An 18117-nucleotide genomic window follows, 5' to 3' on the forward strand; every position below is an offset into this window, starting at 1 on the left:
ATCTTTCAAAGCAGAGAGATAGGGTAACGTTCACCAATCTTTTTCCTTTATAGTTCAGGCCACATACTGGACTTGATACATCCTTGGCTAGAGTTGAGCATGGCTACTCCATATTTAGAGATCCTGACTCCACTTTCCATTTCCTGTAAAACTCATGGGTCTAAAGACAAAATAACTGACTTAAAGGGCAAAAAGAGTAGCACTATCTCAGGAAATAACTTGTGATACCTTGCTAACAATGCAGTATTTTGACTTTAACCCTAAAACTCACTTCTTTTCTTAATAGTAGTTGATAGCTAAGAGTCAAATAACCCATTTTTAATGGAAAGAATCCATCTTCAGACACTATGTTTTAGAATAATAAATATGACAGAACAGAATGCAGAAGCAAACTGAATTAGATGAACACAAGAAACAATAATCATGTTGTTGTTATTGAACCTTCATGGATCATCAGTCACATCATTGTGGTTATTCAGTGAATTATTTAATATTCCATGGCCCCCAATTCCCACTGAGCCCACAGCCTGCAATTAATGCTAGCATCTTTTCACATCTCCTGAAATAAGAGTGAAGTTGCATACAGTTAGTTTTCTGAACCAAAGTTTGTTCAAATTAGCAGCCACGATCACAGAGGATGTGGATAAACAATACCAATCTTACCATCTTCATCTCTAACCGTATTCCTGCTTGTATCTGCTAGTCCGTCAACATCAGCATACTCTTCCAATAACTTGTCTATAATCCTCAAATGAATCCATGTCTCTGTCATAAAAATTTCTGGGCTATGATTCTTCTCCATGAGTCTCATTTAATATCAACCACTTAATTTCAGAGGTGGCCAATTCTTCTCTTTGCACCTGACTGTATGAAACTTTCCCAAAGTGAGTTACTCTTGACTTCCATGAAACTTGGAAAAGCTGGACAATAGGCCCACATCTTAGGGGAGAACACAACTACTTAATCCCAACCTATTACCAGACCATTACCACCACAGAGATAATTTGATTTTTCTCTTTCTAATGCCAAAAAAGCTTTTATAAATTTCTCAGTAATTTCATCCTATTGTTTATCCAAAATTTTGAAATAGCCTTACCCCTGTGATTTTATCTTTTCTTTGGGTTCTACACAGAGTGAAATAGGATAAAGTACATTCAATATAATCCAAACTAGTCATGGAAGAATATGGACATACGTTCACATTATCAAACATCTTGGATGTGTTTTCAAATACTTTTAATTTGTTGAAATCCAGAAGGTATTTTGCCAAATGTTCATCTCTTAATTTGAAAACCAAGATGTACTTTCTTGAAAATTTATTCTATATGTTTACAATTCACTTATACTTAGCTTTTAAAGAACATTGTAAAGGTTATATCACAAGTTCTCTTTGAATCTTTTTATAAGCATATTAGCCTTTTGGCCCATAGATGAGGGGAAAAAAACAAACAACTGAAGAAATCTTTTACCCTCAGAAATAAACATGATGACACAAAAGCCATAAATTTTTCCCAAAAAGCTACTTTTTTCTTCAATTCAAAAATGCTGCCTCCCTGATCAGAAGATTAAAAAACCAAACTGTTTCTTAATTTAAAAGGTTTAATTATTTCAATATTTAAACACCACCAGCCCATTCTATCCCATAAAAATATATAAATATGATCTGAAAAACATTTTCTACCAGAAAAGGTCTCCCAGGATTCAGAAAGCCTATGTAAACATGATTAGTAGGGGAACCTAAGAGTCATTGCATAGAGAGTAATAAGTATAGTGCTTTGAGAAAAATTATGATATTTAGTTGAGATAAGGAAAAGTAATTTCTATTGCTAGTGAATATGACACAATTGTGTTGCCTTTAGGCAGAATTGATTTAGCAGTAGAGAAAACAACTAGTCTGAGTAAACTTTCAATGTCATGGGAAGGATATACAGTATACATAAGTACATTTATATGCTTTTCTAATTGTTGACCCACTGAGCAGGCACCCCAGGGGCATCTGTAGTGTGTCTTTTTCTCTCCCTCTCCTGAAGCATCTCACATACCACAGTCTATAGCTGTTTTATACTTCTCCACATGTGCTATGGCTGTTTTGGGTACTCCTCCCCAAAAAAGCATAGGTCAATTCACTGTGAAGACATGATTATTCTAATACAGCATAAGATACAAGACTAGCTGAGCCTCAGCCCCATCTTTCTAAATATTTAAGAACACAAAATGCTATAGAATGTATCCCCAATATAAGATCTACAGAAAAAGAAACCATGGAATCAAAGGGATCCTCATGTTGTAAAGCTTTTCCACTATTGCTCTTCACTTCCACCCCTAAATCCTAGAGCAGGTTTATAGACGCCTTCCTATTCCTCAGGAGTCTGGATCAGACCTATGGTACATGACAGGTTTTTTCCCATTTTCCAGTGAATTGACCTACACTTTTTTAGAAGAAGGAGCACCAATCCATGGCTATGTACTATGCTACATGAGTTGCCTGGGGACAGGGGGACACACAGACACACCACAGATGCCCCTGAGCTATGTTAAAGACAATATCTTTCAGACGTGCTTTATACATATGATTTGTCTTTCATAATGTGCTGCACTCCATTTAAATCCATCACATATCTCTCCGTTGACTTTGGATGTTCTACAATTTTTATTCCTCAGGTGCTTTGATATTCCATGTTTCACAACCTTATGGATTACTTTAAGTCAGAATAATAATGGTTTAGGTTTAGAATTTTGCCTCCTTAATTATTGTTAGTCTAGTAAAAATAATTTTAAAGTCCAAGGTATACTCCTGATCACTATCCCTTAACAGAGAAGAAGTTCAACAAGCTATATATCCAAAGGTTGGTTCCCCTCCCACCAAATACCTGTTATACAAAGACCACATATAGAAAATATCAAGTAAACCTATTTACTCAATGTGACAACAAACAGAAATCAGAGAAGGTTTGCAGATGATAATATGCCAGCCAATAAAAGAGTGAATGAGCTCTCCCACTAGGAGTGAGATAGCTTAATCAATAAAGAATCCCAGATCTCACCCAAGGGGAAATTCCCCAAAGGCTCTAGTATGGCAAGATGGGGATAGGATGTGATCAAAGTGCCAGCCCCTCCATGTGTTGGCTTCTTCCTAGAGTCTTTTTCTCCCTTCAGGGACTAGTCCCAGAAGAGATACTGGAACTCCTCTCTTCTCCCAAGTTCTCACCACTCCACCTCTTACAAAGGCAGAACATCAAGTAGTCAGTCTCCTTGAGTGAGGAGAGTTTATGCAAAGAGGCTCATGTCCCTCACTATATTCACATGCATATACTACATAAATTTCTCCAAAACAATTTAATGTTAACATGACACACTTAAGAAATAAATTCATCAGGGGTAAGTAGTTGGTGCATTGGATAGAGCACTGGCCCTGGAGTCAGGAGGACCTGAGTTCAAATCTGGCCTCAGACATTTGACACTAGCTGTGTGATCCTAGGCAAGTCACTTAACCCCAATTGCCTCACATGCAAAAAATTTATCACATCAATACATAAACATTAGTTTATACTTCGCTGAAATAGTAGCATTGGACTATTTCACCACTGCTCATCTATTTTGGTATTTTTATTTCCTATTCATCCCTGTTACCCACTATTCCCTCCTCCAAATTGGCCCAAATACATAGCATATTTAATTAGCTATTACAAACCATATTCCTTCCTTCTTTTAAATTGCTGCTTAAGGCACATCTCCTCAGGAAGCTTTACACCAGTTAGTACCACATTTAACCTCTAACCATCCAACAAGCTACAAACCATTCTTCCCTCACATTCACTCTTATAATTATTGAATTGATGTCAGTCATATGTTGGCGTGTTTTTTCTTCCTATGTGATTGCTTGCTAGGGACTGTCTAATTTTCACTCTTTTCCCTCAAACAACTAGTACAGTACACTGCAGCCTGAAGATATTCAATAAATATGAATTGACTAAGTGTTGGTAGAGAAATTGAAATTATTACTTTCATTGTGAGGAAATCAACAGAAAATAGAATAATTTTAAGTGTACAGAAACCTCACTAGACCTATCAGCATGCTGATCTCATTTCCCCAAGTATGTTTTCTATGACCTCCCTAACCAACTTTGCAATACTCAGTAAGAAACAAAAACTGAATAGCCAAATTTCCTTCTTTTTTCTCACAATTTCCCCTAAGTCTCCTACCACTGTTATTAAAGGCAAGGATTCTCCGAGGCTGTCTCATATAAAGTATCCTGTTTACAGTACCTGGAGGAATGGAGATGGGGGAGAGGGGTGAAGGGAGAGAGAATGGGAAATTCAGATTTTCTGATTCTACCTACATGTCAAATATAAAATCTCATGAAAAGCCCTAGATTTAGACTGCAATGGACTTTGGAGGTGATCTAGTTCAATCCCTTCATTTCACATATGAGGGAAAAGTTAAGTGACTTATCCTAGGTCACATAGATAGAATCTGGTTAAGATAAGTTAGACCCAGGTGGTCTAATTCCAAAACCAGTACTCTGTATCATGTTTCTTCTTTATGGCAGCTTTCGTAAGTTCACATAATCATATTTATCTTTTCTTGAGTTTATCTTTTTAGATCCCCAAATATTTCCTGAATATATCCTCTGAGTAAGGAAGGCATAGTAGTAGATAGGTTCTATATGTAATATAAAGCAGTATTTTGACCTCAAGGAATTCACCATCTATTTTATCCAAGTTGAAACCTTCCTAGCACTCTGGCTGAATAAAATGGTCCAAGGACATTTTACGAAGGTGGTCTCTCCATACATGCATACAACTCAAGACATAACCAAGACTAGGCAGCTCAAAACAAACACACGCATGTGTGCGCGCACATGCACACACACACACGCACACACACATACACACAGAGACACATACAGATATGCACACACACTCTTAGAAAATGCTAACAGTGGCCTTTTTTTCAATAAAATACTATTCAATTTTGGTTTTCATTTTTTAAAAATCATAAATGGAAAAAATAACAGACAAAGCTTCATTCTTGCACCTCGGATTCTTCCCTGTGTATTTACATGGCACTGGAATTAGACTAAAGAACTCACAAAATAACATACAGTTAGGGAACAGATATGTTGTTCATATAGAGAATGGATTGGCCCAACACACCCATATTCTCTTCCCATTGATATGGAACAAATTCATTTGCCAACAAGAAATCAGTTCAATTTTTTAGGACCTGTGAATTGGTCGCTTGGTCAATATTTAGAAAAATGCCCCTGGGGTGACATTAGAAAAATATAACACAACTGGCAACAGGAAGACTACAAAGGCAACAGAAAATTGGCAGGAGAAATAAAGCTGTAATAATGTATTCCCAGAAAATCCATCCATGGTTCCAAGCGCTGCCATTTCCATGTTGATTTATAATTGCAAGACCACAATTGATGTCTCAGTTTGCCATGTCTCCTGGAAAGTTAAAATGTGAATGATTAATATTGCTGATAAATGTGAATTCACTATAGCTATGGATATGTGTAAATTAGAGGCCCAGATTGGAGTGACAGAGGGGAAGTGAGTTTTCCCAATGAATGTAGATCATCAAACAGTTGCAAATTGAATTTGAAGACCTTTACTTCACTCAATATAATGTTCCTTTCTTTCATAAAATTATCTTTCTTCTTAAGGAATCTATCATTTGCAGAAGTTGGTGCTCTTCTACCTCTAAAACAACTTTGTATTTATTTTTCTGTGTCCATACCATTTCCTCCCAAGTAGAATGTAGGGTCTTTGAGGGCAAGGTCCATTTTCTTTTAGTCTTTGTACCCCTAGCATCTAGTACAATGTCTGGCACATGAGTAAATGTTTGTTGAATTTAGTTGAAAGAAATTGATATAAAAGGATTGGAAGGTAAAAATGTTTCTCACAACTTAATATTGTTTCTTGAACAAAATAGTTAATAAATATTTTTTGAATGTTTGAAAACTGGGGCTCTTATCCAAAAAGGCCATATAATCTTTTCAAGCATGTACCTAAAAGAGAATTTTTTTTAAAGTCTAGTGGGTAGCTACAACCTCCTAGGTCCATCCTCCTACCAGCTAATCAACATTTCCAAGCAACAGCTATTTTAGCGCCATTTATGCGAAGAGCAGGCGGAATCTTTTCTGCATTTGAAAAGCAAAAAAAATTTAAACACTATATGTATCCAAGGATACATTGATTTGTATTTTCATCTCTACTCAGCTACTTCTTCCCTGTTTTGGTCTATCCATAATCATTACATTTCAACCACATATATGGTTTCCAGGGTTGCATCAAGGGAATTGCCTCTGAGAATGCTGTGTTTCTTGGATATCAGTGACGTTTGTATTGAATTGTACGCGTCCTAAAAAGTATAATACTCTTATTTTTCATATATGCATAGATCTTAAATGCTTTACACAACTTAAATGCTTACATAAAGTTTCTGAATGTCACAATGACCTTTCTAAAGTGTTGAGCACTCTGAGGCATGTGGTATCATTTCAAAGGTGGGGGAGGTTTTGAGACTTTCAAGTCTCAGTCACGGCTGATTCTTCCAAGTGAATGTTGTAGGTTTGTAGTCAGTGGGGTTTAAGTCTTTGTCAAGTGTAGACACCTGAGAAGAGAGGTAAAGCATATGCTCCACTCAGTTGTGTTTTTATAATTAAAATTTAGTTATAGGATTTTAATGTTTGAAAAGTGCTTATAAATATTATCTCATTTTATCCTAACAACAACCCTGGAAGAAAGGTGCTATTATTATCCCTATTTTATAGAGAAGAAAACTAAGGCAGACAGTGATTAAGTCACTTTCCCAAGGTCACGCAGCTAGTAAATGTCTGAGGCTAGATTTGAATTCAGGTCTTCATGACTCCAGGTTCATTTCTCTATTTGCTATCCTTGCCTCTAATTAGCTAAGTTTTAATATATAAAAGATAACTCAAACATAAGCATTGATCAAGACAAACTTTCTACTTATGAACAATATGGTGAGATAGTATGGCATAAAGAGTAAGAAAGATCAAGATTAATGTCCTATCTCTGAACACTATTAAGTACAAAACAAGTGGTTATCTGCCTTGCTAAAGAGTTTTCTCAAAAGCAGTTCCCTGTATTAATGAATCACTGCTTGATCCAAAAACAAATTTGGTATGCAAACTTTTTAGAAGATTCAAAGTAATACAAGGAAGTTATAAGTTGGGGAGCAAGTTAATCACCCTACTTAAAAGGCATAATTTGTAATCAGTTGTGGCACACATGGTATCTCAAATCATCATTTCCAGATTCCTCTCAGTGTTGACCACCCAACCAACCAAGCCACATCTCCTGAATAATTGATATCATCTCTTGTTGTCAAGTGAAACTGGGGAGAATCAGAGCTGTCAGGTTATTAGCTTGTTAACATTACTAAACCTGTTATTAAATTATGCTTTGCTTCTGGAATAAGAGCCTACTCCAGATTGCTTCTGACTGCTTACCAGAGCAAAGGTGTTAATTCCCTGCTTAACACCTTCCTTTTAATTCTCAGATCTCTCTCCCTGTCCCTCTCCCTCTCCCTTTCCTTCTCCCTCTCCCTCTCCCTCCCCCCACCCCCGCACTGTGGAACCTGAGATATTTCTTTTAATTTCTCCAAGAAAAATCTATACTTAATCCAATGTTTTAAGCTCTCTTACTCCATGGGCTATCTACCTTACCATTTACCAAGAAGCCTCTTAAAATATATATACTTCTTGTCTTTGTATCCTCAACTTGACTTTTCCACAATAGTGTCTCTAATCTGAGGTTTTATCTATATTTTATAATGAGAGTCTTTCCAGCTTCTTTCCAGGTTTCCTTAAGAAAATAAATGCTTATGTGTTTTCCCAAACATTTAAAATCAACTTGAACAAAATTAAAATATTATTAAGGTGAATTAATAGTCCATTTTTCTTATCATAACACTTTTCCTTAAAATATTGATAAACAAAAGGCATGTACCATAAAAAATTGTAAATAGGATAAAATATTCCTGTAGTAACAGGACATGTTTTGTTTCTAAATTGGACCTTTCCTCAATAATTTTATTGATATGACAAAGATGATCCACTACAAGGAAAAAAAAGAAGGTTAATTCCTATAAAAGCCACAATTAAACTATTTTTCCATATCCTTCCAACACAGAATAATGCTGAGAAAAATATTATATCACAAGAAGAAAACACTATTAAAGGATCCTCTTGTATTGTGATCATGTAGATCATTAAAGAAATATTTTTAAAAGATAAGTTTTTTTAATGTAGTATGTTTTTATTTTCCAGGCTAGGGAATGCTCTTGTAAACAAAGCAATTTTGTCAAATATAAAATCATGAAATCTTGGAGAGTGAGAAATCCTATATTTGATTTAAAGTGGCAAAAAGTCTAAAAATAACCACCAAAGAGAGAATTTCTTTTGAAATAGAGGAAATAAAAATCATAACTTTGCTTAGGGAATCATTTCACACAAGAGACAATTTAAAGATTGCATGGAATAACTTGACAGGAAGCCTAGATAATGAATCACAGTGCTCATCCATTTTTTCCTTTGTTTATCCCTTGGCTTTGTGACTTCTGAATCCAATATGATCCAAAGACACATCCAGTATTCTTACAATAAGTTCCAATAGGCTGAAGGACTTGGTTTTGCTTATACTAGGTTTTATTTGGCAATTTTCACTAGAATATATAGCTTGTGGTAACTGTAACCCTGTTTATTGATTTATTACTCCTATCTGCAAAAAGCTTCCATTTCCACTTTTTTGAAATTTGTTTTAAATCTCTTCCTGCACAGAAGTCCTGAGAAATGCATACAAAGGGCAAAGAACCTATGGTCACTGATTCTAAAATGAACCAACCATTTTTGCAACTTTCCACAAATGGGCCAACTCAGAATGGAATTTGAATTTCAATGCTGGTCTAATAATTTAGACAAGAATTTTTTTTTAATCAACAGTGGGTAGACTATACACTATTAATATGAGCTCTCCATAGCCCATGTCTAAAAACAATAGAACGATTCTCTTCTCTAAATATCAGAGTTACACATTTCCAGCGGTATTAGAGTCCTTGGCAACTATTTCACATAAAATGGTTCACCAACTGTTCTCTTTCATTACTATTCAGGCTTAATACATTTAAAAGACAATTTCCTCATTTGGAAGCCCTTGTAAAGAGAAGAGTAATCTAGAGTTACCTTGTACCATTTCTATACTTCTGTAACTACATCTACACAATGTTGAAAACAATGACTTCAAAGTGGAAAAATGCAGTCAACCTACTGTTTCAGCTAAGCAAAGCCGTATAATTGGCTTGGTGAATTTTTATGACTAAACTGACTTGCCTTGGTATTCTAGCAGCTGACACAATCTAAATTAGAACTGTGTGGTTTTGGCTTCTTTCAACAATGTCAGGAAGATGTCTGATAGATTGTTTTTCTTACATTTAAAGCTACCTCATCTCTGTATCATTTTTTTTTAAACCTTAAGAGTTAGCAAATATTTCTTATCTTTAAGGATGATGTCTTTAATTAGGATACAAAGGAAGAAAAAAATTCTAGTGGTCTGTAAAATAATTAGGTAACTCCCTGTGATGCTGAAGTATAACTCTGAAATTTAGTACAGGAAATAATAGTAGAAAATGTCATTCATTTAACTATTCCCCAATGAGCACTTACAACAGAATGACTTTGATGTCCCCAGCAGACCTATCACATTCCATGATAAGTCAGAAAAGAGTGATACACTAAGAAAACCGAAAATGTCAAATGAAATTATGTTGATAGAGAAAATCCTACATTCTTGTAGAACAACAAATACACACAATCCCTGCATGACATTCCACCACTGTTGCAGTCAGCATCCAAGAAAGCTAGACTAGATGCCCCAAGCATAATTTGAAACATTTCAGGATCACCTTTTTATATAGAAATCGTGCTGAAAAATGTCAAGCTCCCATTGAAGATTATGGACCTTAAAAGATACAGAGATTTACAGCAAAAAATAATGCAAAAGCAAGCCATAAAAGGTTTGCTGGAAAGATATTTGTTGATTTTCTGTAACAGTCCCTTAACAGTTTTCTAAAAGTAAAATAATTGGGCTGTGTTTCACTTTCAAGTTTCTCCTAATCTCTCTAAGCACTTTCAAGGCTTGCTGTTTCATTTAAAAAATGTAAGTGGGGGAAGTGGTATGGTATTCTGCCTCTGCTTTGGTTGACTAGAAGTGTTTCAAAAAATTATATAGCCCCTTATATGTTTATGAAAAAAATAATTGTGGAATGAATTTAGCATATAAATGGGGTTTTCTCCAGTTTGGGGTTCATGGCTTGGTGCAAGTCCCAGTTAAAATCACTGAGTACACACCCATTTCTTTGAATAATAGGGAAAATTATTCAAATGATCCTCTGTGGCCCCAAAGAAAAACATTCCCTTAGAGGAAAATGTTCATGTTTGAACAAAGGCAAAAAGAGAAAGGGAAAGTCATTCTCTATAAAGAACTCTTGACATGGCTCTAAACTAATTAAAGGATTTAAATTTAACTAGTTTATAAATTGGTACTTATACAAAATGGAAAAATAAAAGAACATACCAAAAGAAAGTGTTTCAGAAGATTTATTTTGTTGCCTAATGGATGACACAATTTACAATAGAGAAAACAATTGATATTTTATTGAGATCATCTCCAAATTCTTTAAAATAAATGAAACAAAAATTCAATTGATTTTTATATTGCCAAGATCACATTAATATCTGCTATCCTTATCAGAAATATCTTCTCTGCCTCATCTTCTTTTCAATCAGAATAAAAGAAAATAACCCAAAAGGAGTAAAACTACTTCTATACTTTTTCTTGAATTTTATATCAAAATGAAACTAGCCATGATCTGGCTACATTACTACATGTATTTTTTTTTATTTATTCATTTACTGAAATTCACAATTCTTCTTGGGAAACCTATTCTTCAAAAAGAAAAAAAAACTTTTCCCAAAGAGATTCCAATTCTGTTCATTTATATGCAGAAAAAAATTTTCCTATAAATACATTTTCATCATAGATTTTTTTTCTATAAATGAAACTGCTAATTATGTTAAGATAACAAATCACAAGTTCCACACATTCATTATTCTTTCATCACAATTATTTTCTTTACAGGAAAAGAACAGCTCAATAAATCTGTCATTTTAATGGCAACTTCAATATTTTCCATTAGGACCCCCATAGCAAACAAGTCATTAATGTGGCCACCGGCAATACCACCCCTATAACTAACAATGGAGAGTCAGAAGTCCCAAATGAGAAGGTCTTTCTAAGAAATTCCAAGAAGTAGTCATAGTATGACCTGAGAGTCTAATGAATAACACAATTTGTATAAGAAGATAAGATTGGGCCAGGGAGAGACTTCAGTTAATCTTTGGATTGGTAGAGTGCACATTTGGCCCTCCTAATAAAGATACTTACACAAACACTGAACCTTCACATTTCAAAACAGTTTTAGGGAGCAGATTTTGCATCCTGTTTGCCTATAAAGTTCTGAGAGAGTCCTGCACACTCTTTTCTAAGCATCATGAGTAAAGTGCCTATTTTCAAACCTTGCTAAATCAAAATTCCCTTGCTGTTTGATTAAGTGGCCCATTTGAAAGTCAGAACACTTTCTTTCAAACTTGTTTGCCTTTTCCCTCTTTCTCCAGCATTTCTCTTTCTCTTTGGTAGCTGGATTCTGAAGCACTCTTTAACCCTTCTGACTGCTGCTGTCAAAGGTTACAATAAAGAGGGAACTTCTAATGGGCTAGAGTCCACTCCCAATCCTTTTCCCTTAAACACATTTACCATTATCTATCCTGATGGCTCAATATGATTAATACCATCATTTGTAGTCAATGAAATTGATTCTTTCACCACCTCCAAAACCTTTCACAAGAGAAGGCCCAGCAATGTGGAGGAAAGAAGGTGATTTCACTTTTTTTAAGAATAAGAAAGAAATTTAGCAAAGGAAACAAAGAACATTAACCATTTTGGTATAAAAAAAGGGGCCTCTGGACAGAGAGCAAATTGATTCATCATGTGTGTTTATTGCCGAGATCTACACTAGTTATGGTTAATTACACAACAAAACATTTCCCACTTTGACCGGGTTCCCCTCTGCACCTTAGCCAGCAGCATTCCTGAACAACATGGAGAGTATTTGCACAGTATTTGCAATGAACCATACATTGTGGGTAATTTATCATCATCATTTAAAGCATCAATCTCTTCACCTTCTCTATAGTGGAATTGTTCGCCTAGAGAAAAACCTGCTGGAACCCTGCAAATCAGCTTTGGCTATGGCTACCCAAACATCTTTATTAATTTAAAAACAACGGTGAATAGAACAGAGACACAAACAGAACAGCTTTTCCCCTCCTGTCCCTTTTTTCCTTTCTCACCTTGGCTTCTTCTTTCAGCACATAAAACTCCTCTTCTTCAGGGTTTAGAGTTGTTCTCAAAAAATAGCCCTCAGCTTCATGCCTTTCGTTTCCTTTTCTCCTTTTTTCTGCCTGAGTAAAAAATTCCTCTGGCAAATGACATTTCTGCTTGAATTGATTGCCCAAGCCTTTAATTCTAACATTTCAATACATGGACTTGGGGAGATTATAGATGTTTTGTGTTTCATGGACTTTTCATTGTGATAATTTAGGTTTAGATTGCTGATAATGTTGGGGCATTGTACAATATATAGTCTGACAGTGGTCATAAAATGGACATTTGTTACTGCATTGTGTTTCATGTTGCTTTATGGTGTCCACAAATATTTGCAAAACATAAAAAAACTGATATTTTAATGATGCAGTAGGATTGCATCAAATAAAAGGCACTTTAGCAGTAGCTATATGACAAGAAAATTTACTATATACCAATAGGAGCAGAATTCAAATGAAAAGCCCTATAGAAAATAATTCTTTGCTTCTTGGAGGTTTATATGTATGTATGTGTGTTTTTATTGGTGTGATAAATTGATTATATACGGCACATGGCATCATTTCCTTTACACAGAATTTTGATAATTTCCAGATGGTTTAAGTTTTTATTTTAAATTTATAATTTTGATGAAGAATAAGAGTTATTTGTATTAGGTTTCCATTTTCACAAGCTTTTCAATTTAACATGACTGCCCAACAAAAACCCAGCTATTAGTCATTGGATCATAGCATCTAGAGTAGGAAGAAAGCTTGGAGATCATCTGATTCACCCCCATAATTTTACAGTTAAAGAAGTTAAAGCTTGGAAAGGTAAAATAACTTGTCCATCATCTTCAATTGTGGATAAACTATGTCATTTTTCTGTCTATATCGACAGGTAGAGAGATACACAGAGAGAGACAGAGATACAGTCAGAGAGACAGAGAAAGACAGAGGCAAAGACAGACAGAAAAAAGAAAGAGACAGAGCACATGAAAGATATATCTTCCATATTTAGAATATAAAGTCTTTTCATATTCAAAATAATTTTACCAATGGTGATGACAATCTACATTCTTGAGAATTATACTAGGTGGACCGTGCTCTTTTCTATAATATATCAGTGGAAAGATTGCTCCTTGCTTCCAGCTACCCAACCATTTTAGAGCCTGTCTTTCTTAGTTGTTCTTCTATTTTTACTCACAGTCTGTCCTTTGCTTTAAAGGATTCACCCATCTGTGACTGTTGCTCTCTAGGTTGGTCAGCCCACTACAGTTATTTTCCAGCAGTCCTCTGCTATATCTCGTCATTTGATATTAAGTCCCAGCACGTCCTTGTGTTATTTCTCCTGCCCACCCTGCTTGTGGTTACCCCCATTTTGGCTCATCGCACAGCCTGTGTTGTCATCCATTCTCCACACATGTCCACCCCTGCAATATTGGGTTGCAAAAAGGCTTGCTTTGGGGATGGCAGGCTGGCCAACATCCAAGATCTTATGAGTGATCCCATTTGACATTGAATGCTAAGTATGGTCTGTTGATGATGATGAAGAAACTCCCAGAAAAGCCCAGCTGATAGTGTGTCCGGGTCTTGCAGCTGCAGAGGATACATACCACCACCATTCCTTAGACCCTACTCTTGGCATGGAGCTTGATTCCCTATTAGCATCTCTCTGCTCCTCCCCACTGCCCTCAAAGGACACATTAGGCTTCTTGCTTTAACTATATTTTCTCGCTACTGTGTCTTCATATTGTCCAAGTGCCAGAATTCTAGGGATCTCTGGCTTTGTATCTAAAACATCAAAACATCAAGCATCTTCGGTTTACAAAATGTTAAATTACTCTTCAGCATTGTGCAGGCAAAATGATTAATTGATTTGCTGAAGTCTTCCTCTTATTAACTAGTTCTTAGGACATTGTAGACCATGTTTCAACAACAGCTTGCAGTGGTCTCACCATGAAAATTTACAGTAAATTTTATAGTTTCCCAGATACAGGTTGGAACTGCATGTGGACTTATATTTGGTCAATAAATGATATTTCCCAAGATGCTACGTTTCAGCTAGAAGGAATCTGAACTGTATCAAAAACTTTCTTCCTATTTAAAAGTGCTTTTATTTTGGCCTCTACACCTACATTTTTTGTTGTTTTTCAGTCATGTCTGACTCTTCATGAACCTATTTGCGGTTTTCTTGGCAAAGATACTAAAGTGGTTTGTCAATTCTTTCTCCAGATCATTTTACAAATGAGGGAAATGGAGGCAAACAGGATTAAGTGATTTTCCTGGGGTCATACAGCTAGTAAGTGTCTGAGGCTGGATTTGAACTCAGATCCTCTTGACTCCAGGGCTGGCACTCTATCCACTCTGCCACCTAGCTTCCCATACCTACATTTTATCTTAATTTTAATATAATAATTTTTTCATATGTAGTATGTGGAGTATATTAAAGTTCAACCAAGAGAGAGTCCTGAGAATAATTCATTATATATCCAACACCAAAACAACTAATCACTGTTCCTCTTGAGTATTGGTCTAGGATTAAAGAAATACATATCAACTTCTCAACTAATGTTCTACTCTGATACCTAATTGCATCATGGTGGTAACCCTTGGTGAAAATGGGTTGTACCAGTAGAATACAATACCTAGCAGGTCCTATCAAACTAAATAGGCTTAGGTATGAGCCTAATGACAGACTGTCATCCAAAGATGAGCCTAACTTAATATGGAGATTACCACCAACACTTTTCCCATAACGTAATAAATATTTTTGGTCATAGAAACTCATTGAAACCATATACTAAAAGGTATTGAGGCTGCAAAATGCAATAAGTGGAGAGAGTACCCCCACCACAATGTAATCACAAATCAGTAACATATAGTCTTTCACAATTAATTGCCTGGGACAGTAAGAACTCTAGTAATTTGCCCAGAGTCACACATCTAGTATGTGTAAAAGACAGAAATTGATCCCAGTTCCTCTTACATGTAAGCCACCCCACTATCTACTACACCATAAGGCTTCTTTTTGAAGTATATATGTATGTTTATATGTGTCTGTAGAGAGAGAGAGGTATGTATGTATACACATATATAGTTTGATATATATGTCTGTGCATATATAAAATATGTAAATACATTTATATATAATATATAAGTAAATACATATTTATGTTAAAGTATATGTAAATAAATATATTTACAAATATATGTGTGTATATGTGTATGTGTATATAAATATATACACACATAGATAGATAAATAGATAGAGTAAGAAATCCAGCATTTCATCTCCAGGATGTCACAAAAACAGATTAAAAAGATAAGTGAGGGTAAATCATGGCCCAATAACATGTCCTAGAAAGGAAACATCTAAGAAAATTATCTAAGTGTCTAAGACACTCCATCTCTTAGCTCTGGTCATTTTCTCTGGTTGTCCCCATCGCTGGAATGCTTTCCCTCCTCAACTCTGCCTGCTGGCTTCTCTGATTTCCTTTAAGCCTCAACTCAAATCCCATTTTTTTACAGCAAACCTTTCCCAATCCCTCTTTGTTCTAGTGCCTTCCCTGTGGTAATTATTTCCTATTTGTAGTAGCTTGTTTGTATTTATCTGTTTGCATGTTGTCTCCCCCATTAGATTATGAATTCCTTGAGGGCAAGTACTGTTTTTTGCCTCTTTTTGTATCCCCAGAGCTTAGCACAGTGCCTGGCACATAGTGGGTGTTTCATCAATACTGATTAATTAAAAGGTACAAATTATTATACATTCCCTGGCATATTGGAAATTTGATACACATTGAAGAAGAACCAGTAGTGAGTATCTGCTTCAATCCTTGCACAAAGCTCTTGAAACTTTCATGGAAGTAATTACTTCACCATTATGGATATTCCCTACTCCCACTTCCACTGATGCAGATGACATTACTTGTCATCCTATATAATTTTATCTATATCTTTCTATTAATGTCCTATAAAGTAACAATAATAAAACTAGCAAATATTAAGTGCCTATTGTATGCAGAGCTAGGCAATTTAGGTGATCCAGTGCTTAGAGAATACAAGTTCACTGTCTCAAAAGAGATTATAATCATGGCGGGGGCAGTGGGAAGGTAGACAAGAGCACACGTTGTTATAAAATTGTAGTCCACTGGAGAATTACAAAGGAAAGTGTAAATTGAGGTTAGACAGAGAATATCATTACTGACTGGAAGGTTTAGGCAAACCTTATTACAGAATATGACTTTTAAGCTGGCCTATAAAAGCTGGGTAGCAATTCAATTGGTGAAGAGGAAAAGGAAGGAATTATAGGCATATAGGGAACCATGTGAGCAAGGAGGCATAAGAACATGGTGTCTGTTCAAGAAATGGAAAAAAAATAGTGCAGTTTGGCTAGAATGTAAAGTGTGTAAAAGGGAATAATAGGAAATTATTCTAGGCAGGTAGGGTGCACTATATTGTGGAGAGTTTGAGAATGCCAGGCAGAGAAACATGAATATTATTCAGGAGGCAACAGAGAGTTTCTAAAGTTTTGAGGAGAGGAGAAACATGACCAGACCTATGCAGAAGAAAGGTTATTACAGAGGTGATGGGAAGCCTGGATAGGAATGGGAAGAAAATGGAGTCAGGAAGACCTACAAAGGGGCAATTCCAATAGCCCAGATTAGTGGGAATGAGAGTCTGTACCACAATGGATGCAATGATAACAGAGAGGACAAGAGCAGTATTGTTCAGGTGGAATAGTGAGGACCTAGTGACTAATTGCATATTATAGGTGAGGGAGAGAAGAGTCAAAGATAATGACAAATTTACACACATGGGAGGCTATCTGAATGGTGGTTCTATAAGAAGAAATAATGAAGTCAGAAGAAGGCACAGACTGGGGGGAGAGATGGAGGCAATAATGAGTTTAGTCTGAGAAATGTTAAGTTTGAGGTTCTGATATAATATTCAGCATGTCCTTTAGATACTTGGAGAAATAGGTTCAGAGCTTAGATAAGATACCAGGGCAGGAGATATAGGTTTGGGAGTTATCTGAATAGAGGTGGTAGTTGAAGCAATGGAGGTAGATGAAATTGCTAATGGGAATAATGTAATAAGAGATAAGACAGCCAAGAACAGAACCTTCAGGAAAATCCACATCAATTAGGGAAGAAAATGAAGACCCCACAAAGGAGCCAGAGAAAGAAGAGTTGTCTCTCAAACTCATGGAAAATAGCTGTCTCTCAGATTTAGTAGTAAACTATGGTTACCAGGGGCAGCTAGATGTGTAGATAGAGTGCCAGCCCTGGAGTTAGGGAGACCTGAGTTCAAATCTGGCCTCAGACACTTACTAGTTGTGTGACCCTAGGCAAATCACTTAACCCTGTTTGCCTCAATTTCCTCATCTGTAAAATGAGCTGGAGAATCTTTGCCTAAAAAAAACTCAAATGGGGACACAAAGAGTCAGATACAACTGAACAACAACAAACCACAACAAAGACTGGTCAGCAATGTCAAAACTTTCACAAAGGTCAATGAGAATGAGAATGGAAAAAGACCAATTGATTTGGTCATCAAGATACTGTTGGTGACCTTACAGAGAACAGTTTCAATATGTAATAGGTTAACAAATGAACAATTAGAGAGAAAGTGGAGACATATGAACAACTTTTTCAAGAAGCTT

The sequence above is a fragment of the Vombatus ursinus genome, unplaced genomic scaffold, assembly GCF_900497805.2.
Source record: "Vombatus ursinus unplaced genomic scaffold, bare-nosed wombat genome assembly UNPS02000582.1, whole genome shotgun sequence".
In the NCBI taxonomy this organism is placed as follows: domain Eukaryota; kingdom Metazoa; phylum Chordata; class Mammalia; order Diprotodontia; family Vombatidae; genus Vombatus; species Vombatus ursinus.